The 26,774-nt window shown below is 40.5% G+C and overlaps 1 long non-coding RNA gene across 2 annotated transcripts; it reads right to left on the reverse strand.

Annotated features, from left to right (window-relative positions):
- Positions 1–10,032: 10,032 nt before the first annotated feature.
- On the reverse strand, positions 10,033–20,205 carry LOC147599302 (uncharacterized). Of its 2 annotated transcripts, none has more exons than XR_015259934.1 (4): positions 20,091–20,205; positions 12,617–13,044; positions 12,390–12,515; positions 10,033–11,159 (listed from the first exon to the last, which is right to left on the reverse strand). It is a non-coding gene; the product is annotated as an uncharacterized LOC147599302 (long non-coding RNA). The 2 variants fall into 2 exon arrangements; XR_015259935.1 differs by lacking the exon at positions 10,033–11,159 and adding an exon at positions 11,328–11,513.
- Between the last annotated feature and the right edge of the window lie 6,569 nt (positions 20,206–26,774).

The following is a 26,774-nucleotide window of genomic DNA, read 5'->3' on the forward strand; positions in this document are numbered from 1 at the left end:
GTGCACACAGTAGGCACTGGGCTCTGTTGCAGTTCCCAGGTGCTACATTAGTTAAATGGACCATTTTGACAGCACTTGTATTTACAGAAATGAATGTTTTAATGTGTTCGGGGAGGGGAAGAGAGAGATTCAGGATAAGATCAGCTTCTGAGCAGCAGCTAAAAGCCACTGCAGGCAGGGTTCGCTCTCTCCACAGACCTGTGCTATCAACACTGAACAATGAGATGGCTCCTGCCTGGAGTCACTATGGAGTGGGTGACTGCTGCAGCATAGTTAGCATCTTCCTTTACCTTTCCTTTCCATGGCTGATTTCACACCTGTCAAGATGAAGGTGCCAGGTGTTTTGGTCAGGAATGTACCCTGGAACTATAACCCTCAGTAATTCCGCTACCGTATCCTTTCTGAAACTGAAGCAGATATCATAAGATAGCAATATGGCAAGGTCAAGGGATAGTTTGGGAGCTCTGGGTTGAATTCTTACTTCAGCTAATGACTTGCTGGATACCTTGTTCAAGTCATTGTGATACAATTAGGGTAATCTGTACCAGCAAACAGTGCGTGGCTGAGGCACTTGCTTTAACACCATGAGAAACACAAAGGTGCAAAGCTCCTGTATGTTTGAGGTCCCTTTTTTTTTTTTGTGTTTCCTTATCCTGAGGCAGACTAGGGGCTAGGTAAAACAGATAAACTCATAGAAACTGCAGCTGTGCAAGTAGGAGGAGGCAGAAACTCTGTCTTGAATGTCCAGGCCTGTTGCTGCCTCCCTTGATTAAGTTGCAGGCTTCATTATGTGAAGGTAGATAAGCCTTAATGGAAGAGAAATCCACAGAGGCCTGAGGCACAGAAAAGGAAGGTTTCCTTCTGTGTTCCCTGCAAAGCTGTAGAAACAGGGCCTTGCTTGTGCCAAATCTACAGCTTAAAAGCTCTTTTAAAAAGATTTCTGGCAGATCCTCCCCTTGCACAATTCTGCAAGAGTGTAACTGACTGCAAATCATGAGACCATTCATGGGAGGTACTGGTATGGCTTGGCTACTGAATCATTTGATTCTGTTTCAGACTTAAGTACCCAGGAAGGATTTTTTTCCTTTTGATAGCACATAAAGCCCAAAGGATGTTAACTGTGACCACTAGTACTCAGCAATGCCCGCTGCCAATCCCTGATCCAGCTCACGTGAGATGCTAAAAACAGAATCCTCATACAAAGGACAACTTCCACAGGAGAATGGCTGGGTATATTCCCAGAAGCTGATTAAAATAAAATGGAATAATAATCCCTTTGTGCCAAAAGAAAGAATTAAATGTACTGACACACTGTGCAGCTGGAGGTGATGTGCTGGTACTTACATCGTTGAATCTGGGCAAACTGACTGAAAGGGAAAACAGGAAGTGAGAAGTGAAATTAAGAACTGTGAATTCAAGGAAGAGTCAATAACGCTGCAAAAAATTAAGCCTATTTAATTGGTTATTGCATGAGGTCTCCTGAAGGAAGGCAGAGATTCCCTCTTCAGGCTCATCACTCATCCCCCATCACATTTTTAGTTCTTGGGACTTAACATCTCTTCACAAGTATACTCACATGGAGAAAGAGGCTGAGATAATACAGAAGAGAACAGTTACATGTGTCAGAGGGCCACGTCACGCTACATTGGGTATCTGTCTGCCCTGTGATACGCGCTGTGCCAGTGCTGTACTGCAGGGACACCAAAGGAAGGTTGAGGTGGGAAGGGGCCCCTGGAGACTGTATCACCTGACTTCAGCAGGTTGCCCAGGACCACGTCCAGTTGGGTTTAGAGAGTCTCCAAGGACAGAGACTCCACAATTTGCTTGGGAACACTACCCCAGTGTTTTACCACCCTAACAGCAAAAAAGTTTTTGTTTCTGTGTAAGTGGAATTTCCTATATTTCAGTTTACACTCGTTGCCTCTTATTTTGTCACTAGCTACCCATGAGAAGAGCCTAGCTCCATCCTCTTTGCTCCCTCCCATCAGATATTCATACACATCAGTGAGATCTTCCCTGAGCTTTCTCTTCTGCAGGCTAATGGGCACAGTGTAGTTACTGGCATAGAAGTGCTTGTAAAGTCTCATCCTTCATCGGGCAGAGGAGTTAAGTCCTTGGAGAAAGTCCCTTCCTGTCATAGGAAAATAAGTTTTCAGCTGGGCTCATCCAGTCAGGTATTTAAAGAGGTGAAGGTTGCATCTTTGCTTAGTTGAAAGAAAACTGAGCTGTTTTTAAGGCTCTTTGAACAGTGACTTATTTCTGAGAAAGGCTCCATACAGAAGTTTGATGATAGGCCTGCATGCGAGAAGGTGACTTGCTGCCTCAGGTGAAAGCAGCAGCAGACTTGCAGACCTGATTCAAAGGCAGAGTTTAAGCATGGACTTTGCCTGTGTTTCTCTGGTAAATAATCTAACTTTAGTTTTTTCTTGATAATTTTCTTCTTTAATATAAGAACTTTGAATTAAGTACCTATTCAGCTACATTAGTCATACTCAGGGGCTAAGTAGTCGTAACACTAGATGGAAAACAGTTTTGATGCCCTCCCTTTTCGTGTGTCTTTTTACATTTCAGGGTATTTGATCCCTTTAGAGCTTTGGGGTGTTGCTTATCAGGGTGTTGTTCTTATTAGCAATGCAAAGCCATAATACAATTTGAACACTTCAATTTGCTTGAATGTTAGAGGGCATAGGACTTGTTTTCTGGTGCTCTTGGAGGTCAACTAAGCTGTAAGTGGTGAACTGCTACAATGCTGACTAGGCTGCAGCTGCTTTTTGAAAGCGTCAGCCTTATTGAGGCTATTACGTAAAACACCTCCATAAGCAAATAAAAAGGCAACTGGACACTTCAGCCTGGAAAAACTCATGATGCCTTGATGCTTACATAAAAGTCAGCAGCAAGAAGAAAACCCACCTCCTAGAATCAGCACACAGCTACTTAGACTTAAGAAATACTCTCTTCAGAACTTTTCAGAACTTTTAAAATACCATGAAAATATGGTAGCGTAAATTACTCTCTCAAGCAAAACTCCTGTTTTGGGGTAGTCTGATCAGGTATGTTCAGTGGTGCTCGCTGGTTGGAGGATCACCTCTTAATTTCATTTTTAAAAAACCCTGACAATTGATTGAGGAAAATAAAGTCTTTCTGCCAAGATCCTGGACTCCTGTTTTGCTAAGCAAATATTATTTGTTTCAGCTGCACTGGAAGTACTACTTGTGCTGGCCTTTTCAAACCCAGTTATTTTAAGCATGCCTTTTCAATTCTGGACAAATGCTACTGTAAAGCAAGTCTTATGTTTTTCTTTCTAGAAATCCAGACAGGTTATACTCAAATACAGCTTGTGGTGCAAGGTACTGAAGTACGGTAGGGTAAAATGCAATTCCTATAACTGTGCTCCTTTTCAGGTAAAGTTCAGGAATAATACCAAAGGAAGCAAATGTCTGTAACCTAAAAAGCCCAACAGGACAGACGTGTAGACTGGGGATTAGGCAGCACAGTGTTTGCAGTATCAAATTCCATTTATTGCACCACTTGTTCTAAGCTGCTCCCATTTCTCAGGCTGGCTCTGGAGAGGCACTGCTGAAAACAGCACCTATGCTGCCTCCAAGTGCCTCCTCTGATGGGGCTCTTTGGGGAGGCTGGTCTCCTGTGACTTGGCTTTTCACTCAGCCATAGTGACTGTGATGAAAGACCGAACATGTGATGGGGCCTGATGGGCAGAAATTCTTCTATTTCTTAGTCTATTAATTGCTGTGGTTAGCTTTTAGTTTCCTCAGAGAACTGAGGAAAGAACAGCTAGATGAATGTCTAAATCTACAAAAAGCCTACCTTTGTGTTGCCAACCTACTTCCCCGAAGGCTGGGGAAGTTGTCCTGGGGAAATCCATGTAAATCAGCCTGCTCAGCATAAGGACCTCTCTGCAGAACCACTGGAGAGGGCATGCACAGGCCATGTGCTCGCTGGGCCGTCCCCAGCTCACCAGCAACTGCTGCCTGCTGCAGAGATGGGCAGCTGTCCTGCATCTAGGTTTGGGATCTTCTACCTTGCACAGGTGGCTGAATTGTTGGGCATGATATTTGGCCAAGGTAGGAAAGGTAATGAGTCACATCTATTGATAGCTTTTTGCAGCAGGATGTTTGAGTAAAACAAACACTAGCCTTACACTCACAAAATGAATGGCGTAATTAGATGCTATCTGTTTTCCATTACTATGTGCTCTGAACAAAAAAATGCCTGTAAGATTAATCTGCATATTTAAATCAGATGGCATTTCAATACAAACTTAATGCTGATGACTGTCACTGAAATGTACCCTAATATCATTATTAATAGTGTCTTACAAGAAAGGACTAAAATTCTGCTGGGCAATCTGTCCCCATAGCAGATGTAAAATGAAGTTTAATGTTGTGGAGTGTCTGTGAACTAACCTACTTCGTGTCAAGGTGACACAGGAGGTGGCAGGAGGGGACAGAGCTGCAGATGCCCCAAACCAGACGTCAGCCTGGTCTGTGCACAGCGTCCTGCTGCTGCAGAGGGCAGAAAAGAGGCTACGTTCTTCTTTGTGTATCAGCCCATTGTGCCTCCATCGGGATTGCTAAGCAAGTCATATGTTTTATGCTGCTGGTTCTTTGCGTTTAGGGGATCCTTATGAGAGGAAAAGAGCTTCCAGTAGTTTTTTGCTCCTGTCAGGAACAGAAATGACTACAGCCCAGGTTTCTGGTGGTATATGGCAACTGCGGTGAGGTATCAGGAATTGAGCACAGTCCCAGAGATGAGAGGAAGGGGCAACAAGCAGAAGTGAAAAGAATTAACAGCCTCTTTTGCCTAGATACCACCACAGGTGACCAGACAGCTCTGTCTTTTGATTTTGTTATTCCTACTGCTATTACTTTTCTATTTCTGGCTATAAATGTTCTAATGCTGCAAAATTAGCTATCCTGAGTGGTACAGTGAGAACCTGACCTTGTCAAGCATTGCATGTACTAGACAGGAAAGCACTGGACAAGACTTTCCAGCTCGCTTCCTTCCTGTTAATTCTTGATGATTTTTCTACTTGCATTTCTCAGCCTCTTCAGTGCAAAATCAACAAGCAGTTGAAGGAGCATAAGGTGAGAGAGAAAGTTGGCTGAAAAACCTTAGAATTGCTTCTTTTTAGTGAGCGGGCCAGCCAAAATTCTGGGTCTTCATTACGTTGCTGTGTTGAAGAGGCATGTACAGGGAAGCAACTCAGAGCCCATCTGTTTAAACTGTTGCTGTGACGTACAGGAGGTCACGCAAGTTTAGTTTTCCAGTGCTTGCATCCCTATGTGCTGTGGATTTCATATGGCTATGTCGCACCATGTTCCTCAGTTGCCTGTAAGAGCTCTTCCCTATCTTAACATAACAGGTGAGAAAGACATGGAGAAAAGCACTCAGGTAAGAGGCGTACATTAAAGGTGCTCATTTTCTCACATGCAGAGGAAAGGATGAGATGAGATAGCTTAGAATGGCACTGCATGACTTATCATGATTCCTTCTATCTTTCCTTTATGAAAGTGGACAGTTCCAGAAGCTGAAACCATTTAACTTCAATCTTTGCTTTTTGGTGGGATTTTTTTCTTGTCAAACCTTCCTGTGATGACCATTAGCTGTTGTTTCCACTGAGAAGTAAACCTGAACTTACCATACCAGTAAATATAATAGCAGTAACAGACGCTGTCTTGAAATGCTAGAGACATCCTAAGTTTGTCTGAGGTTTTCTGATTTCACCACATTATTTAATTCATGTAATTGTTATTCTCGAAGAGACTTTAGTTGTAAGCATGTGTTATTTGACCCCTTCTGGCAGCCCAGTGCCCATAGCAGAGCTTAGCTGCCAGAATTGCTTTCTGCTGAGATCCCAGCCATTAAATTTTGCAGGAGGAGCTGGGCACTGGGCACACCTGGCTTTTGCAGTGCTGAATGTGAGAGCTGCAGCTGAGCTGGAGGCCCCAGCACTGCTCCTGCATGTACTTAAACAGCGTGACAAAGCTTTGGTGTTAAAGACAGGCTCAGCACGAGCTGCTGCCCAGACTGCAGGGACTGCTGTGCTGAGACTAAACCCTGGAGCTGCAGTTGGGGCAGGAATCACCTAGTAAAGCTTGTTGAAGGCAAATAGCTCATGCTGAGTGTTGGCAAAAGCAATGCCACCAATGATGAAAAAGCGACTGTGGTAAATGCTGACTTTCACACCCCTAATTAGCTTGCTGTCAAAGCTCATTCAAGCCAGTAATTCAGCTGTGCAGTCTTGGATCAGTTGGTCTGTGGCAGAAGGTTGAGAGTCAAGCCTCCACACATGATTTTTAATGGATAAGAAAAGTCTCAAATCATAGCTGAGGCTTTTCAGAGATGCAATCAAAGCTTAGTTAGGCCAGCTCTGTACTTGATATTTACTGCCTCAGATCTTGAAACAGCTTGGAGTTCATCCTTTGTGGAGAGTGGGGCAGGGAGAGATCTGAACAGACAAAGCAGAAAACAGCAATGTGCATGGCGATACACTCAGGTTGCTCAGGATGATGTTCAGTCCCATTTTGAGTATCTCCAAAGGATGGAGACTCAACCACTTCTCTGGGCAACCTGTCCTAGTGCTTGACTACCCTCAGAGTAAAAAAGCTGTGGGGTTTTTCTCCTCTTCCTCCTCTTCTGTCATCTTATCTTCAGATTGAATTTCCCGTGTTTCAGTATGTGGCCATTTCCTCTTGTCTGTTCTGATTGCACTGAGAAGAGTCTGGCTCCACCTTCTTTGTTTCCTCAAATCACACTTCCTTTGTTCTTTTTATTCAGTTTCACCTTCCAAATACAGGAAACTACTTTCCTGGATATGTTTTGCTTATGTTTTGCTAATACCAGAAATGTAATACAAGGTATTGCATCCATCTTGGCTTGCTTAAAGTACTACATGTCTGCGGTCTGATCCTGCTTACATTACATGCAAAGGGAATATCAGAAGAATGTCGTAAGTGCCAAGTTAAAAACTTCTAATACCCATGAAAGATGTAATGTCATCAGTATAAATGCAAGTGTTGGAAAACTAAGTGAGACTTAAAATGTGAAAAGCTGAAAGCCTTGCACATTTACTTGTAAGAAATATTACAATATTAAAGCCTCCCCTTCCATTATTTGCCTGTAATGCAGAACTTGATGTTTACAACTGAAATACAAAATTAGTAAAGTGTCACCCATCAGACAAGCGCAAAGCAACTAACTGTCTCTCTTCTTATTGAAAACAGGCATCTTCTGACAATGGGGAACTAGAAAGTCTACAGAAAAAAATTACACAGAGTACAGTAGAGAAACTAATCAGACTGGTGTACTAAACACTAATAAAAATCATTGCTGATGTTTGTTTGCATTCTGTGTGGATAAGTCAGCAAAGATCTTGAGCAATGTGGACTGTGGATTGCAGAGAATTAAAATATTCAGTGCTGTGAGGGGAGGTCTTTGCAGTGATTAGCTAAAATGGATAACAAAAATAAATGTCACTGAGAAGCTCCAAGACTCAGTGCATCTGCAGTGCTGGTATGGGGCAGAGTGGGATGTAAGTTGCACCAAGGTGTGAACTTCTGATAGGCCTAAATATTTACTATGTGTGATGCCAAATACTGGAAGATTTAGTTTCCTATGGAAAGAGAAGATATATGTACCTATACAATAAGAGCGTGGTGCAGAATTTGAATCAAACTTGTTTAGGAACTAATTTGCTTGCAGCGAGTAGGGACAAAATACCTTAATGAGAAAGGTCTTAAACCAGTACTACCCTCCCCGCCCACCCCCCCCCTCAAAAAAAAAAAAAAGGGCAGTGTAGTATATTTATTACTAGGTACTCATATACTCTGTCATTTATGAGATAACTAAGGCCCCGATCATCAAGATATATGCCTAGAAGGATTTGAACTTTTTGTGTCTAAGCTTAAAATAGTAAATGTCTGGACTAACCGTCAGTGATAATTGGTGTGCACAGCATCTGCAGCCAGTCAGCAGTTGCCTTCTTGGGATGATTTGCATAGTTTTGATAACCCCTTAAACTGACCTGATGGAAGTAAGTAGCAATTCATCTGGCATTTGAACTGAATAAGTTTTATTATTCAAACTGCTGAAGCTGAATAGGTAATTTATTTGTGCTGGGCTCTAGTAGTGTGTGGCTGGTGGGAGTTCCCCTTTCTGTAACTGCCGTGTTTTACTTGTAACCAAGAAGCAACCTGCTGGTGTGGAGAGCTTTGGGCAACTCTAACTGCAAATGCCACCACAGCAAACGTGCAAATTCTTGGCAAGCTTTTTTAATCGCTTTGCACAGTTTAACTGCATGCTGTATTTCCCTTTGGGGCAGAAGACATGACTGGGTCAGGTATTGCACTCCTAACAGTGAAAATAAATGGACTGATGCTTAATGGAAATCCTGCCTACATATTGCTTGCTCTGCTAAATAAGGCATTGTATCTATGGCCTTCCCTTTTCTTGAATTGCAAATGAGGCTGAGATGGGAAACACTGCAGGAAGCTACAGGCAGAAGTAATCCAAGAAGCTCCACTTTGCTCACATTCATAAGGGTTCCCACAAGAATCTTAACGTGGGGGTTGGTTGTGCTGTCTGTGCCTAATCTTAAAACCCAGCTAGGGAAGCCCAAACTGTGTGCAGCTTCAGAAGGGAACTGCCGCAGAGAGGTGTTTCTGCAGATGGCAGAGGAGCCACGCAGCTGTCAGTAAGCAGCAACTCACCCTGATGCTGGGGAAAGCTAGCCCAAACCGCACAAACTGCTTCTTCTTGTACCTGTAAGAGGTACATAGCAAAGAGGTCTAGCGGGAGTACAGGCAATTTAAATCAAAGGGAGTCATTTGAGAAAATAGCATCTGCATTGCTTATAATAACCCAATAAAGTGTCTCTTGAAGACACTTATGTGTGGGGTTTTTTGGTTCTGGTTCTGCAGCCTGCAGACATTTGTCACTCAATTACTGCCTACAGAGAGAGAGAGAGAAGCAAGATCTAATCTGATTCAGGCCATCTTTGTATGAGGTAGAGAAAAGCAGTCATTGGTTGTTAGATCAGTGCTGGAGGTGGCCCCAGCAGAAAGCTTGAGAATGAGGATACAGCTCCCTGTATCCTATATTGCTATGTGTGACAGGAGAGGAAGTTTACCCCCTTCCCTCTGTTTTCCACCAGTCCCTCTTCCTCTTACACTGTACAGCCTTCTCCATTGGCCTCAGTATGCTCTCCTCTTCATCCCCATTTCGTTATGTGAGGGTTATTTGAGGGGACTGGCCACTTCAGATATGGGCTATATGCAGAAAAACAGAGTAATCTGAAGTTGAAAGTCTGTGTAGACTGAAGTGGATAAATGCAACTGAGTAACCTGAAAATTATGCTTTTTTCACCTATTCTATAGTACAGATTGTGAGACATAAGACGAAGGGAAAGTAGTGTGTATGTGCCATAGGTTTCCCAATAAAATGTAGGTACAATAGCAGCAACAATGGGTCTATTGAAGGCAGGCTTAGGCCTTGAAACAAAACATAAAATATCTCCAAGTAAAATACTTGGGAAGGATTTTATAAAATGGCTAATGAGAAAAAGATTGTTTTCTAGTGGAGACATCATAAGGAAAGCAAGGGATCAACCCCAGCTTAATTCAGGTTTAATGACATGAGCATTTTAGGCTCTGCAAAGCTACTGAATTGTCACGAGTGCCTCACATTGCCCTGGTGACTGATGTTGAAAAGATGGGTAACACCTGTCTGCTTTGGAAAGAGCTGGCAACATGCTACAGCTTGGCTTGTTAGTGATGCTCTTATACATTGAATAGGAGACTTGTTAGCTACATCTATGTAGCTACAGGGCTGTGCTACCAGAACTTCTGTAAACTACAAAAGGAGAGACTGTAAGATGTAAATGGAAAGGAGAGAGATCCAGCACATCACACGAAACTCTAGTCCTACAGGTTTCTTCTATACCACATCTACTTCAAAGTCACAGAAATATAGCTATTAACAAAATCTACTGACTGAGTAGGAGTTGCTCAGGTATATGAAGCAGAAAACATTTAATGAGGAAACCAATGATTTTAAAGCATATCTTAAAACATGATTATTGACCTCCTAATTTAATGAAGCATTGCACTTCATTGGAACAAGCAATCTGTCCAATAGCAAAGTTCAGGAAATAAAATAAGGCCTCTTTATATCTCCCATGAATTTAAAATGGTTCTAGGGGGAAGGGAAAAAAAAAAAAGCATGGCTGTACTGATGTCAAGCTTACTTCCCAGGTGAAGAAAGGTGGTGGAGTTGCTGATTCACAATGTGCCTTCTCCACATGTTTTTTTTCCTCCCCTACCCCCCACCCCAATTCAGTTTCTGAGCCTCTCTATACTGACACCCATAAATGTTTTGCATGTTAATGACTGATAAATGTAGCAGAATTCTCTGTACACGTGAGTGGGAAGCACACAGCCAGGCTCGCATCCCTGCTCAGTGCATATGGAAGCAGATTCATAATTTATGCTGCTGCTGAATCCGTCCAGGCGCCAGCACATTGTCATGATTAATTTAACAAAGCCTACTTAGAAATGACACCACAAGTGATAGCTAATGGCATGTTGTTTCACTCTTGTAAGTGCATATTAGATGTTACTTTTAAGGAAGAACAAAGGAATGAAAGCCTGTTTTTCTGAGTCAGTCTGACAGATAAAATGGGAGGTTGCATATTTCTGACTTTTCCCACATTGGTACATAATTGTTCAGGTTAACAAGAGAGGATAACAGCTTCTCCCCATGCAAGATCAGGGATTGAAGATCAGTATAATCAGGATGAATATTTATCTCATTCATGAGCCCACAGTGGTTACAGACATCACCTAACCAGGCTGCCAGCACCACCAGCCTTACTTGGGATGTTTTGGAATTAACCATTGCATCACACCTGGGATGCAGCATCCTCCCTCCATGTGCACCCTGGTCAAATGTATTGAAGAACACTTTGCAACTGTAACTATGTGCCTGTCAGCCACTTAATTCCATGAACTGCTGATGTTTCTTGGTGCAGCTTTGACTTACCAAACAGGTTCTTGAGGGAAGGCTGGCAAAACAGTTCGGTTCAGCAGCTCTGCAGTTAACGTACTTCCCAGACTGCATCAAAAACTGTCAGACCACTGGACCTGCCACATAAACAAATAAACTTGATATAAAACTGCTTTTAACGTGTAATTGAATGGTTTTGTGGGGGAAATTGCCGAATCCTCATTTCACATAAACAGATAGGTGAGTCATTACTGTTGAGTATGTTTATTGTACATGGCAGTTCTTTTCACAACACACATGTTTAAACAGATGGCTTATGTTGACTATTAATGCAGTTCCTGCAATTAAGTTCAGTCTGAACGAAGTAGACAGAGACTGACATTCTATTGACATCAAAGCAGGTGTATTGCATCTTCTCCTTATGAATGTTCAAATTCAGATCTGCTACGACAGCCTTGCCGAAATGTCAACTGTGATAAGTCACGATGTACCTGAAGAGGAGAGGTAAGGTACCTTGCATCTTGCTAATTTACTTTTTGTCTGGGATTTACTATTTGCATATTCATGCTGTTATGTTTTAACAGCGAAAGTCCACGTTTGAGCAAATTACTGTAAATAAACATAGCAGTAGGTGAAACTTGGCTCTCTGTCTCTATAGACATGGTGGGCTCAAAGCACAGGCAAGCTAACTTCCACCATACAGGGAAACCAAATGCTCAATGATGCTGTGCTCTGCTCACCATAGTGCCCACTAAAGCAGCTGCATGGCCCACAAGTGCCTCTCTCAGGTTATGGCCCTGCAGGCAAGGCAGCTGTGCCAGAAAACAGGCATGGCCATATGCCTGGTGAAACCCAAAGCTCCTCTAGTGCAGTGTTGTGTTGATGCAGGATATCGCAATAACGACTGGCAAAGAAGGAGTATGCGAGTAGCTCAGGTGACACAGCCCAGACTACAGAGCTGAGGCTGCTTTGGGGCTTCCTGACCTGCAGCCCATTTTGTTGTGTTTAATAGTGCCTGACAGGTTTCTCCACTAAGAATTTGTTGCAGAGCTTTTGGCATTGATGTAAACATTTATTCTTGTAGCAAGGTGTTTCATACCTTAGCTGTGTGTTATGTGAAAAAGTGTCTTCCCTTCTTTTGAACTTGCTACTAGCTTCATTTGATGATCTGCAGGTCTTGCGTTGGAAGAAACACTGAACAATTGTTCCCTATTCATTATCTTTGTGTGACTCATGATTTTGTAAGTCTTATCTATCACCTGATGTGTTTTGCAGCCTGAGGAGCTCCATGCTATTTCTGATACGGAAGGAGTTTTTGTACGTCTTTATCACTTTTTACTCTATTACCTCATCAGTATTTTACTTACCTATCATTTCCAGATAAACTTCTGTAGCAGGTAATGTGTTGGCTCTGAAGCTGGAGTCTCGTGGCTGTATTTCAGCAAAGAGGATCTCTGGCCCTCTGTGGCCTGTTTAGATGTTGATTATCGCTTCTGGAGTAACATAGAAGAACAGGTATGGTTAGGCTTAGTGAAGTAGAGTAGCTGTTTAAAGCAGCTTAAAAAGCATGTCATGTCTATTAGATACTGCTTACCTTTTCCTCCTTCCTTGGTACTTTCCTAAAGCAAATTTAATCTTCTGCTACTTTTTCTGTTATATTCTTCACTTGTATTTAGTAGTGGAAAAAACCACCATAACATGCATTTCACATATGTTTTTGGATAGAGATGTTTTCAAATGTCCTTTGATTATTCAATAGCAACTTTCTAAACATGCATGCATGGGAGTAGCTTTGTTACAGCACAAAGCTGTGTAGTAGTTACGCTGCTTTGGTATCTGCTGTAGGAGGGCCTGTGACACACATTCTTGGAAGACCTCCAAGTGTCAGTGCGTGATGCTGGACAAGGCTGAGGTTGAAGCAGAACAAGGTCTCTTTTATTTCCAAGCCTGGCACATCTTCATCGTTACAGGGCTGGCACTGCACGGTAGGGAAACATTGCCTCCATGGTGAAATACCACCGTCTGTTGGAGAAGAGAGCTCATTTTCAGTCACTCTAATGCAATTACCCAGACAGCCGTATTCAACAACCTAATTAAGCCTGAGCAAGACGAGAAACTTCATACCTACAACCTAAAAAACAACTAATCATCACTCTTCAAGTGGCCATTGCTGGAATTAAAACCCCCACAGCATTTCTGGGAAAGCCTTAGGAAATGTCTTTCAGGAACAACATGCAGTGCTTAAATTTCTTCCGATTTGTTTTTGACTAGCTTTAACAGAATTTACACAACAAGAATAAAAGGGACAACTGTATCTCCCATTACATAAAGTCTGTGAGCTTTCATTTCAGTGAATATACGATAATAAATATGAACTTTACAGAGTTGTTATTCCAGCACTCTAGAATAGTATTCTGTAAAAACAAACAACTAACCAAAAAAACCTCCACGCAAACCCTTGAAATCCTAATGCAAACACAACACCCTAACTCACCTCAACGCCCCCCCAAAACCAAACCCACCCTTTCAGAAAGGGAGCGAAATAGCCTGGTTATAGTAGATTTACTCTCTAAACAGCTAGAGTTAGCGTTTTACTTGACACAGAACTCCAGGAAAGAAGTCTTAGACCCAAAGGGATTAACAGCCTGGATGGTTTTCCAGTAAGGGGTAACTACAGCAACCACCAGGCATGGCTATTAGCTCTCTACAGAAAGAGAGAAGTAAAGTTAAGTCATGATGCAGCTTGATTAAATATTTGTGAAGCTGATTTAATGTCCTTTCACCAAGTGAAAGTATAATGCTCTAAACAGCTGTGTAAAAATAACCTATGAAAACAGATTCTTTTTATAACTTCTCTTGAAAAATGGCTCCAGAGCAGTACAGGTAATGCACAGATACCAGAAACATTAGGAAGTTGATTACAATAGTAGCTCATAACACTGGTTATTCAGGTTGCCTGACACTTCTTGTCATCAGAGCTGGATTGCAGTAATTTGTAACTTTGTCAAATTATAAGTGTTTGGCCTCATGTTTTCTAGCCTGAATGTTAACCTCAGGCTGCATTTTAGTGAGAAACATTGATCAAAAGACTCAGCTTTCGCTAAGGATTGAGTTTAGGAATGAGATCTTGGGTTTTAATTCTTGTTTCCAAAGGCTTGGAAAAATGATTCACATATAGCATTGGCACGGCTCTTGCCACAGGGATAGACCTCTTAATGTTCTCATGCAAACTAGAAGCTTTTGGTGAATTTTAATTTGCACATGCTCTGTGCAGACTTAGATCTTAGTTGCTAAAATCTCGGTCTGTCTTGTCTGTTTTGTGCATGCTTGATAAAATTAATTTTTCTTGTTTCTGATCAAGCTGTGTATGCATGAACTCGAAAGAGTGATTAAGCCTGATTCAGCCCATGCATGCAAGTAGAGTCAGACTTTCCCCATCAAAGCTGCTCAGAGCTTGTCTTTTTTATGCTTGCATCGATCCTCCTGCTAGAACTTAATGGATGTAATTTACTGAGAGATTATAGAGTAGTTAGTTTATGTTGGTTTAGGCAATGATTCAGATTCTCTCTGACATTAAAGAGCAATCTCTACTTCCTTTTGGCTTGTGGATAAATGCAACAAACTTACCACAGCCACACAGGTAAATGAAGGAGCCTTACAGATAAAGCAAGGAAAAAAGAGTGCTACTTTTTAAAAAGTATCACGCTTCAAAACAGCAGCTATAAGTCTAACCTTGTAACTGCTGAGCATCGGTAGGATTCCTGGGCTGTGCTTCCATGTCCTGTGCTGCCAGTTGTGAGGACGGGGTGCCTTCCCAGCAGTAGCCCTAATCAACCGGTAGGCCATAAAGCTTGATACTCAGATAGAAATAGATGTGACTGGTCATCAGATATTTGTTTGGGGTTTTTTTTTGTTTCCTTTCACCTCAACATTTGCTACAAGTGAAGAGATTTTTCTTTTTCCATCTAGCAGCAATCTGTCTGCATGTAACAAAGCACCAACAGTGTTTTTCCTTGCTAGTATGCAGAGTATGAACCATCATTTAGAGAAAGACATCTCATCAGGCAGCCTCCCCATGCTGGTGTCTTTGGCATACTGGAGGTGCCCTCTTTCTTCTCTATGTCATTTGGCTATGGCAACTCTGAGTGCATACAAACAGATGTCTCAAGCAGGATACACACACCCTCAAGGTACAAAGCAATTATTTGTTGCCTTATGCACACAGTTGATAGGTGGGACTAACAAGTTCCCAGGCTAAGGAGAGCTGGCAGGGACCTGGCAGTGAGGGAGGGATGACTGTGGGCCTCCCTTGTTCCCTGGGACAGGCTCACACTCAGAGTTGCTGAGTTGCCACCCTTGATTCCTGTTTTTCCTTAGGGCTTTACGCCTTTCCATCTCAACCTTCCCAACCTCAACAATCTTGCCTCTGCCTGTGACTTTTATCTTTTTTATTTTGCCTGGCTCTAGCTGACATACTGTCTCACAGTTCTTTCTCACAACTTAGAGGTTTTTCTCAGAAGCCTGAGTGAGGATTATGCTGCTGTGCTGTGCAAAACAGAGCCTGAGATTATGGAGAGCTGCACCAAAAGGAGGAGGGTAACAGTGGAGGTGTTGCCATGAAGTCTGCATTTCCATGGTTGTGTCCTGAGCAAGTTGGTCTGCGAAAACTGGCACATCCCTCCACTCTTGTGCTTTTTTTTTGTTTTTGTGCTTGTTTTGTTTTTTAATGCTAAGTATCTCAGCACAGAAATCCTATGAAATGCTATCCTTGAAGTGAGTGGAGTTGAGGTTACATCATCCGTCATAAAATCTGAATAGTGACCATTAAATGATTACAGATGTGAGACTGAGAAACTCAAAACTGCCTGGACATATCAAGTATCCAGAGACTCATAGCATAAGAAATCAGTCCTGACATACTCCTGACCAGTGTGCAAGACACGTAACAATGAATGAATAGTTGTGATTTGCAGTAGAGACCATTGTGTGCTCAACTATCAAACATGTAGGAGGAAAAAACAGATTTGCTACAGTAATACATAATGGCAGACAAATGAGGAGGCTTGCTAAAAGAAAATTTAATTTAAGCTGTGCAGAGAGCATTTAAAGAACTCTTATCAGAGATCTGGATGTATGCACCCCTATCTAGCATGCCTTCAGAAGGATCAAAGCACAAAGAAAGCAGTATGGCTAAACAAGAAAGGGGCCTGGCTGAAGTGAACAAACATCCTCCAAAATAATCACATCCAAATCACAAAACCAGAGGAGAGCAGAAGCTGGTTTTAGAATTAACTTCCCCTAAAAAGGAAGCCATAAGAACTAATAATAAAAAACCCAAATGCATCTGAAGTAAAAAAACTGCCAGAGGGTCTACAGGTTTAATTGAAGAAATGGCATATATAAGATGGTTCATGAAATAAAAGGTTATACCAAAACCCTTTACAAATGGGTCAGGCTGTATAGTGGAGGAAGAGAAGGTAAAGGAGAATCTTACATGAGGGTCTGTCTTTATAGTGACATGGTCAGAGGAATGGTCTCAAATGATACTGTCCAGAGGCACTAACTTTTGAAACGTATGTATAAACTGAACTATATGAAACTGTGAGGATCACACAATTCTCAGTGCTTAGCTGATGACTGGAAGACTGGACAGCAGATGCTTGGAATGACCATGTTCCATTTTCTGTCATGCCTTATGGCTGTTCTGTGCCTGTGTTCTTTGGGCAAAACCAATTAGACAGCACAGCTGGCACTTGTGGTCATCCTTCTATATGGAAAACATGGAAGAACATCTTATTTTTAAGACTTCTCAGGTCAGCCATGCCACTTTAAAATCTTACTCATTGGTTATTCTAAACACTGACTCTTTTTAAAGGAACTTGTTCCATTCATAGTAGTTGCACAGTTCTTACAATTACCAGTGAAGTACAGTTCCTGCCAAGCTTCAGGACAAGAGGAACGTTCATAAACTGCACTTATGTTATGAATTACGTCATGTTGCTATGCACTTGAACCATTCAGGAAATATTCCCTTTCTTTCATAAAAGTCTTTGATGTGCCTCCTGGGAAAAGAAACAGTTTTTAATCTTTTTTGGTTGCAGAGCAAGACTTTAAAAAAAATTTTAATTCAAGTTAATTAAAATTTATCTAGTATCTCCAGGGAAATTTATGGCTGTAAAAATTGCAAATCAGATTACCAGGTGCAGAACACTGACACAATCAATAGAGTTAAAATACATTGCTAAAGACAAACTGTTCTTCAGAAACACCAAAAATATAAAGATTTGGAACTGGGTTGTTGAGCACTCCCATTTTTGCAGGCCTTGTCCTGTTAAAATGTTTGTCCAGAGCCTCACTCTCTGGATTAGCATGCTCCTTATCTTTAACCAGGGTCAATCTTTGTCAGCACTGGCCTCCTTAGCTCTTCTTCCTCTATAACATTTGTGACAGCTATGAAGAAAAGCTACCTTGCTATCATCCTTCAATTTGCTACGCTAATCAAGCCAAGCTCTTCTGTTCTTCTACTGTAAAATACGCTCACTTGTCCTCTGATCATGCTTGTGGATACATTTTAATTCATCTTTCTTGACAAGGGGTGACCTACTCTAATAAAGGTTTTTGTTTTTAAAAGTCCTAACTTGTGTCACATGAGAGACCCACAAAGGGCTATTAAATATGAAGGCATAGTCTAATTCTGTGTGTTTTTTCTTATTTTATTATTTTAAATGAGAAAGGTAAATAAAAACGTCACAGAAGCACATAGGTTCAATTACTGTAAACTTAAAATGAACAATATTATAATCAAACTAAAGGGACAGTTGAGATTAGATCATGTGCTACCAATTATACTGGCTTAGTTCACCAGTTTATGAAGCCATAAAGTTAGTACAGTGTGTAATCAAAGTGTGTGCCCAACAAAGAGAAGAATTGCTACTTGTTAATTTTGCATCAGGTGTCTGAAAGAGGAGTTGTTTCCTTCTGGTAAAGGCCTATCTGTAATAAAGGACTTTACAAACCTGGGGATTGCCAGTGCCAGGGTTCACTCACCAAGCGACGTTTCCTGGAAGGGAGGATGAAGCCTATTTAGGTTGTCCTAAGGAATTACAGAGATTTAAGCAGGCCCTTTGCTGTTTTCTGCTTCAACACTTTCTCCTGAAAATTTCATCGCAGTTGCAGAGCTATTGTTTACCCTCCTTAGTTATTCCTTGCCTTTACCCATACAAGCACAAAGCTTGCCGAGAGCTTTACAACAAGCTTAGTTTCTGGACCAGCCTTAGGACTAACAGCAGTAGGTCAATATGGCCTACTTTCATACGGCTCTTTTTTGATCTCAGTTTAAACAACAGGATTATGAGCTGGGGTTTGCTTTTCAGCTAATTATGGAGTTTCTCTGCAAACCAGTACTGCCTGATCTTCTGCACTGTCTGACAGTAAAGTTAGCTGTGCACTTTTTACACAATTTGTGTGACTCAGTCCTCTTCAAGAGGGAAATCTTTAAACTTAAGTCCTGTTCAGAGCTGATCTTCATCACTCTGTGCTAAAGAAGAAAATCTCAGAAAGGATCCATCTATCTTTTTTTAGGTTAGGTATTGAGAGTCATACAACTGCAAACATTCTTTTTTTTTAAATTTCATCTAAGAACATATAGTAATTTATGTGCCAAATGCATTTTTCAAGATAATTCTTCTGCATCGTGAAGTTTTCCAGTTTCTGGGTAATCTGAACACACATTTTCTTTTATTAAAAATAAATTCTAAAATGTTGGAAATGTATCTAAGTTGCCATCTCTTGTCTTTACAGTATGTAAATGGATTGTCTTTTGGAGTTTGACCTATTTTAGATCCTAGTCTAGCATTGTATTGTTACATATTCTTACTGCTTCTTAATTATTCGGTAAAAATAAGTGTTTTTCAAAATATTTTGTAAGTGAAAAAATGTATTTTTATACAGCTTAATAGCATTAACTATGAGAGATAAAAATTGGAAAAATTTCATTTTTCCAGTCACAGGCTGAAAAACTCATTTATGATTGAGCTGACTGATGTCATTATTAATTATCATATGTTTTTATCCTTTCCTGACTACACCAATTCCCAGAAATATTGTAAGTGGTGCTTCTGCACACAGTTTAACTTCCTAGTAAACATACCCATCTGCTCATTGTTTTCCTTCCTGCATAACTTTTACCTCACTGGTAAAAGCAGCTGACTGAGGGCATTAGGCAAGAAATACATCTGTTCCTAGAGACTGTCTTGTTGTAATGAAATCGGAAATCAGGTGATATTAGTTCTATCAACGATACCTATGTTGACAAATGCCAGATAAAGTTCAAGGATTTGGGTGACAGGAAGCTTTAGTGCCTACTACCTTAAGTACCCAAGTGCCAAGGAACATTTCTGTTTGCTTCTGGACAGCTGTGCCTTGGAGAGTGGTTCAATTTAAAATTGCTTTTCTCAAAATTGTATATTCTCAAAGTAGATAAAATTTGATGTAGTTATGGGCCAAATTGTTGTGTCATGGAAATGATTATGACTCCACTGACTTCAAATATTTTTCTTCTCCTGTGTTATCTTCAGATGTGACTATTTTAATGGCAGAGGTATACATGAAGTGTTCACATGAGTTTAGGATAGTGGAAGGATCTTTCTAAAGTCTGTGAGAGACTGGAGATGGGTTCCCTTTCATGCTGGTGACAAACTTCAGAAGCAGGATGCTAGCAAACTTCAGCTCATCAAAGCTACGTATACTTACTGTCTCTGTACTTTGTACATAAAAATCTCAAGCTTCCAGTTTTACCCCTGGGAATTTTCTGATAGCAACTATCTGTGTCACAGGCCCCACAGCCTCTACAGGGAAGAAACTTCATTGCAGATCAGACAATTTCAACACCACAGTCATGGTTTACATGCTACTCTTGTGCTGTTACACTGAAATGCTGAAAACAGAACCTTGTTTGCTAGTTGCTGTAATGGCAGGTATTTGTTGTGCTCATATGGTATCTCTCCTCGTAAACCAAAACCAGACAAACTACAGAGAAAGTATGTTATGTGGACATGTACCCTACTTACGTGCGCTCAGCTGCTTTGATCCTCGTTGGAGAGCACTGTCTCACCAGGGAGTCTGCCAGCTCACAAGCTGAATTTTTCTTGGAGGCTGTGCGTCTCCGTGCTGACTCCAGCTTCTCTATGAGAGAGCAGAAGACATTTTCTTCAGTTCAGAGGATCAGGACATATCTTCCATGTTTGTCAGTCCTTGTTTTTTAAACTGAGGACTGGCTGTTCTGTTCTTACAAATTGCTTCCAATTTAATGGGGAATATGCTTTTGAAACAAACGAATGTTTAATTAAAACCCAGTACAGATCTTGTCCTGTGCATTTTAGAGGAGAGAAAATTTTAAAAATGAAATTGAAATTACAAGGACTATCTTCTTCTCAGAGTTGCAGGAGAAATATTTAATGCTGGGACAAAACACTTCGATATCTAACCAGGATAGAATTTGGTATTATATAAAGGTGAAGGTGTTGAATAAGGGCAGCATGGGCAGGCAGGCTACAAGATGTGCTGGAGATTATAATTTAGAGGTTTCAGCTAAAACAAAAACATTTAGTTTGGTATTTTACATTATTTTAAAACTGAGATTAAGATAGAGAACTGTTTGAACACGAGAAATTTTCAGTCTAGCAGTGGTATTCAGATGGATCCCTGTGCCCATGCAGTTAACCCATTTGTGTGAGTAGGACTTGCTGTAATGTTTAAGGTAACAGAGCTCTTGATGTGTGTCTGTAGTTCAGGATTGCTACTTTGAATTCTTAAAATGCATAAACCAAGAGATTTGTCATTCAGTCTGATTTGCACAGACTCCTGCAGCACAGCATGCGAGTGCTTAATTAATGTACATGTTTAATATTTAACAGAGTGCTTCTTTGTTATTGTAACAACAGGAAAAAAAGTACATATGGTTCACTGCTGTCAAAAAATAAAGATGTAGAAGCATGGTAAGCACAGGCTCTTAATTTCTTTCTCATCTCCCAAGTACAGCGTTTAACCTAAAAAAACCAATCACCTGTAAAAGGTAGTTGCTATGCTATTATTTTTATTAGGTATTATTAAATAGCTTTTACTTCCTTCTGATAAGGGACAGCTTACAATACTTACAACAACTTAAAATACAATTTGCATCCATAAGCTTCAGCCTTTCCAAGTCACGTATGCTGACTGTTCAGAGGGTTAATGTTTCATGAGAAAGGCAAGCTATTGAAATGAGGCTAAATCTATAAACAGCTTTATTACTGAATGCTGGTGTTCAGGGTTGTGGAATATGGTGAAAGAGAAGGGTTTGTGTTTCCCAATATTTTCTACAAATAGTTAACAAATTATGTAGTCTAGACTAAGTTGCTTTTACTGCTTCCTCTGCTGAGAAGGACGAAGGTAGGGAAAAGAGCAGTAGAGATAGTTTCCTTGGGTCTTCTCTGGTCAGAGTGATGTAGTTCGATGCTGAAGGCACATAATAAAGAGGGAACATGACGGCTGGCTTTGCCCCATACCAGGGGACTGACTCCAGCAGTTAATGGAGGGGAGGGGAGGCTGCTGTGTGCATGGCCTTTTTAGGACCACTGAGGCAGAGCTCAGGGAGACGCTGTCATTTGGCATGCTCTTCTTTCTCCTAACAACCACTGCGATCAGTGATCAGCAGCCAGGTTAGCGCTACTGTGTTTGATAATTAGGTTCTGTACAGATAGGACATCAGTCTGTCTGGACTACATTGTCATCTAATCCTTCCTGAATGATAAAGTAGCCATTAGTGGTATTGGTCACACCGTCTAGTTTTGGCTTGGCTTATCTGCAAATTTCATAAGTATCCAGGTTGTTTTGGAACTTCAGCTCTCCTTACTATTAAATGTTAAGCATAGTAGACATTAATAGCAATCCATGAAGAACACTGTTATTATGAAAAACTATCATTTATGTGATGGATTATTTTTCCATCTTCACAATTTCTCTTTGAAAACAGTCTGTTAAAATCTCCCCTTTATCCACTTTATACTCATATGTATTCTCCTCTCTATTTTAATGCAATAATTTTAAAATAATTTAAATATTTTGAAAGTATAATCAAACTTTAAATAATACTTAAAGAATAGCAATTTACCACTGGCTACTGAGGCCAATGCGTTGCTTATATTTACCTAGATTAGGTCTACTAAATTCTTCTGGTCTGTGGAGCTAGTTATCCAGTCAAAGAAAGATAGCAGCTGGTATGACAGGATCTACTTTTGATAAATCTATGTTGCAAACTATTCCATTCTGGAGACTCAGGCTTAATTTCTTTGGATATCTACACTGCTTCCTCAGCCTAGAGTTTCCCCTCTAGCTCCCATTCACTCATACGCTAAGCCAGGGCTATGTTCTAACCTGGGGCCTGCATGGCTTGTAGTGCTGGAGGGGAACAACACACACAAGCAGGACTGAGTTTGGATTTTAGTTTGATGTGGAGGGATTATGAGAGGCAGTGCAGTTTGGGGGTTCCTCCTCAACTGTATTTCTGACTAAACGAAACAAATGAGTTAAACTGGAGGAGTAATTTGGAGCTAAACTAGAGACAGAGGTGCTCAGCCAGCTAGGCACCAGTCTGTTGCAGGGTATCACCTCCCCTGACAGAGGTAAGAGCAGGTGCTATTACTCCTGCCTGAACTTGCCACCCACATAATCTGGGCACCACAGAGTGCAATTTGACATGATCTCTGTGAGATATTCCTTAGGCCTGTTGTCAATTCTAAAGACACTGTATCTGCTTATATCACTTTTACCTTGGCATTTTGGTACTAGTTCTGAGATTCACATTTGAAGTGACAGTATAATTAAAAATCATTGCTACAGGACTTATTCTGGCTCTTTCAATACTCTGTCACGGAGATGACCAGGAGCAGCTCATATCTGGGCTCCTCCTGAAAAGCTATGATCTCTACTTCTCTGTACTTGCTGCCTTAGGTACCCGAACATTATTGTCCTGCACTTCCTATCTTTACTAAAAACTGAAGTGAAGCTTCCCTTTGGAGTTTGGCCTGTATTTACATTGCCCACAGTCTCCTCTGTATCGAGTCACCCACTTCTCCAGTCCACTTCTCCATTCTTTTTAAATGAAGTCAGCTCTTGGAAGATTTAGCTGTTGTAGTTCACGTAATAATGTCTGATGGTTCTTATACAGTGAAATGTTTTCCTTGTTGACCCCAGGGCAAGGAAACAGTGTTCTTGCTTCAGTCACATTGCGCTGGCACGTGGCTTGGTCACGCTGCAGCTACAGATCCCTGCCTGAGGTCATCAAACAGTCCGATGAGAGGTGAAGGCAGTGTTAACAAGTGCAGCAATATGAGAAACTCCACAAGATTTGGGGGAGCAAAAGACAAAGCAAAGCTGGTTTGTTTTATCTGGCACATGCCAATTCCATGACCTGGAAATTAAAATTTTTCCTCTTCTTGACTGTTTCTGACTTTTACAGCAGAACTATCTTAAAAAGGATAGTGGAAGTCTGTCTGTCTTCAAATTCTTGGAGTTGTTTTCATATTCTGTCTTTACACTAAGAAATTTGCTGATTATATGGCCTCAGTAGTCAGAAAAAAAATCAGTGGTTCTAGGTTGCACGTCTTTAGATGTCAAAAAGAGGCAAGAGTTTCCACAGGTGAGCTCAGTACCTTCTGAAGATCGCAGGCATTCGAAAGCACTTTGCAAATTTTCATGTAAAATTGAGTGATTTTATTAACATGTATTCCTGCAAGAGAAGAATATATTGTATCCCTGTCACAAATGAAAACTGTTGTACCATTTCACATAAATTTTCTTCTGTGATCTTTCACGGAAGGATGTTCTTACATTCTATGGAAAAATGAAAGGTGATGATAGCTTAATAACCTTAATAACATTCTAGTCCTGCTTTTTGATTTGATACAGTTATATTACAGCATTGAAAAACTTCGGATTTAGCACAGAGTGTTAAACTTGACAACAATTTTATGAACTATCACTATTAAAGTTTCCAATGGAAATGAAGTTTAGCTTTCACTAAAGCAGTATCAATATTTAAATGGATCTGCTATTTGGATGATGGCAGTGCAGGACTGTTGCATTGCTTGTGAGGAAAAAAAAAAGTTGCAATTCTTGGCTACAACTTTAAGTATCTGAATGTCAGAAGAAGCCAAACAATACCAAGTTGTAGAGTAGAGAGGAAGGCCAAACACAAGAGTGAAAGTTGAGGCAGACTTTTGTTCTTAAAATCAGGCTATCTGTTTAAGTTCAAGTACAGTATTTGAATAAGTTATATGTTGAGACCTAACCTTCAAGTGCCTTATTTGTGAAATAACTGATAACGTGCCACTTACTTACATTCATGTACATACATACTTCTTATGTGAGAATCCTGCTATAATGAACACCCAGATTATGAATACAAAATAATAAAGTTGGGATAGTAAGTGTACTTATCTACAATGGAAATTTAAATATGATAAACTGTGAAATTAGATAAGCTTTAAAAACACTACTCAAAGGTTTGTTCTCATATGAATAGTTAGTCTGAACAGTGAAGTGGAAATATAAATAAAGACCATGTTTTTCTGTAATGAGAGATTACAATAACCCTCAGGCTGTCTTTGCACTCTTGTTGAAATGTGTGGAAAGACATATCTCCAAAACTAGCTAATTACAGCTCATGAGTATGCCCTTGCAGTGCAGTGATGGATTGCCTTGCAGGGTCTGGAGAACTCATGAGCCACTGGGAAGAAGTCTGCATAAATTCAGCTCTGAATAATGGATTTTGCATCCCTTGAAGCACACAGTTTGTGTCTAAGAGGAACCCTGGGTCAGCTTCATTATTAAGTGTAAAAATGAAAAAGGACATACTTGAATTAAGAAGCGTGGATCTGCAATAATGGAAGAAACACAAAAAACTCCTGTAAAATATGCTATTGGTACTAATAGTATTATAATTTATTATATGATTCCTCCTGTATTGCACCTGTGTCTCAACTTGTTGAAATGGCTGATGTAACAAGTTGCTACAATCTATGTTGAAGTTGGCATTTTATGCAGGCTTCCAACTGTGTCTTTCTTGCTTTTACTGTCAAAAAAGGTTCAGCCACCAGCAACTGATATGGAAACCTTCTTTTCCTTCAATGGAAAAATCTTTTTTTTTTTTTCCCCATCCTGCCCTTTCCCTTTTGCTTGCCTGTCCTTCCTGTCCTGTTGTTAGAACTAGATCATCACATAGAAACATGGGAGATCAGGTCATATCCTTCCCCTTTTCCTGTAGAATGACCTAACTGAGAATTTGTTATGTTGTGTAACTTTCTGTAGCACCTTTTTTTTTTTTTCTTGGTTGGCTTCTGCTTGTGCACTTCGGAACACATTTTGGTGAAATTGTGCCCCTTTATACAACAAGAAATATCAAATGCAAGGTCTTCTTGATATGTCCATAAATCCCCTCTGTCTCCAAGAACAGACAAGATTTCCAGTAAACAGTCCCTTTTTAGGACTGTCGTAATGGCTAGGCTCAGTATATTTTCATGAACAAGATATCATGGACTGCATTTTCAAAATTTTGGGGGAACTTTCCACAAAGAGGTATCCGAGTCCAAGTTTCTACTTGATTAGTTAACATAATGAAGTAATAGGATTAAAGAAGTCACCTGCATTGTTATAAATAGGGATACAATAAATGTTTTGTATTAAAAATAGCTTTCCTGAATTAAATTCTGGAAGAGGCAAAATCCTCCAGTAATCTCTTTAATTTAACAATCTAGCAGTGTGACTATCAACCAGTATTATCACATCTGACTTTCTGCTGTTGCTCTAAATTCTTAATACGTGTTCTTTCCTTATGGTAACTATAACGTTAAATACTTACATATCATTGCTGTTTTCCTGCAGGAAAAACCTTCCCTTAGAAAATTCACTCGACCTGACGCCTTGCTAAGACTGTACAGGCATCACGTCAGCACACTCCTATGGTGCAGGGAGAAAACTCTCCCCAGGGAAAGGTGGGTCCTTGCAGCCTGGGACAGAGACAAATTATCTGTTACCATACCTAATTATGAGTGGTGACTAACAGTGCCGAAGGAAGTGGAGTTCAGCACTGCCTAACTGAGACATACCTCCACATCTGATTTTTAGAGTTGGTGAATTTGAATAAGATAGTTAATAAATCAAATCAAAACCCAAACAATATCTAACTAGTGAAATTAGTTATGGATGGAATGAAGGGAAATTTCAAGTGGATTTAAGGGAAACTTCCACAGTGAGAGTGGACAAACACTGGAACAGGTAGCTCAGAGGCACTGTGCAATCTCTGACTGGAGATTTTTGAAACTAAACTCTACAAGGCCTGAAGAGACCTTGATTCACTTTGAAGTTAGTTTTGCACTGAGCAGGAAGTAAGACTAGATGCTTCCAGAGATCCTCTCCAACCTATAATCATGCTGTAACTGTAAGTTTCCTTTGAATGAGTAAAGTGAAATGGTGAGGGGCACTTGACAGGTTTCTTTTGGAATGCAGAGGAACATCTGTAAGTTTTCATTGTGGCACTAATTTGATTGTTGCTATCAAAAAATTGTAGCAATCATTTCATTTATGTTGATTACAATACTGATTTTTAAAAAGTCTTTTAGAATGAAATGAAAAAAATAAATAATTCAATTCTTTTCTATTGCCAAAGAACATTTTTTTTTTACACCGTGCATAGATCTAGTTCTTTTGGAGTCTGC

Source organism: Chlamydotis macqueenii, chromosome 12, assembly GCF_036417535.1.
Source record: "Chlamydotis macqueenii isolate bChlMac1 chromosome 12, bChlMac1.mat, whole genome shotgun sequence".
NCBI classification, from domain to species: Eukaryota; Metazoa; Chordata; class Aves; order Otidiformes; family Otididae; genus Chlamydotis; species Chlamydotis macqueenii.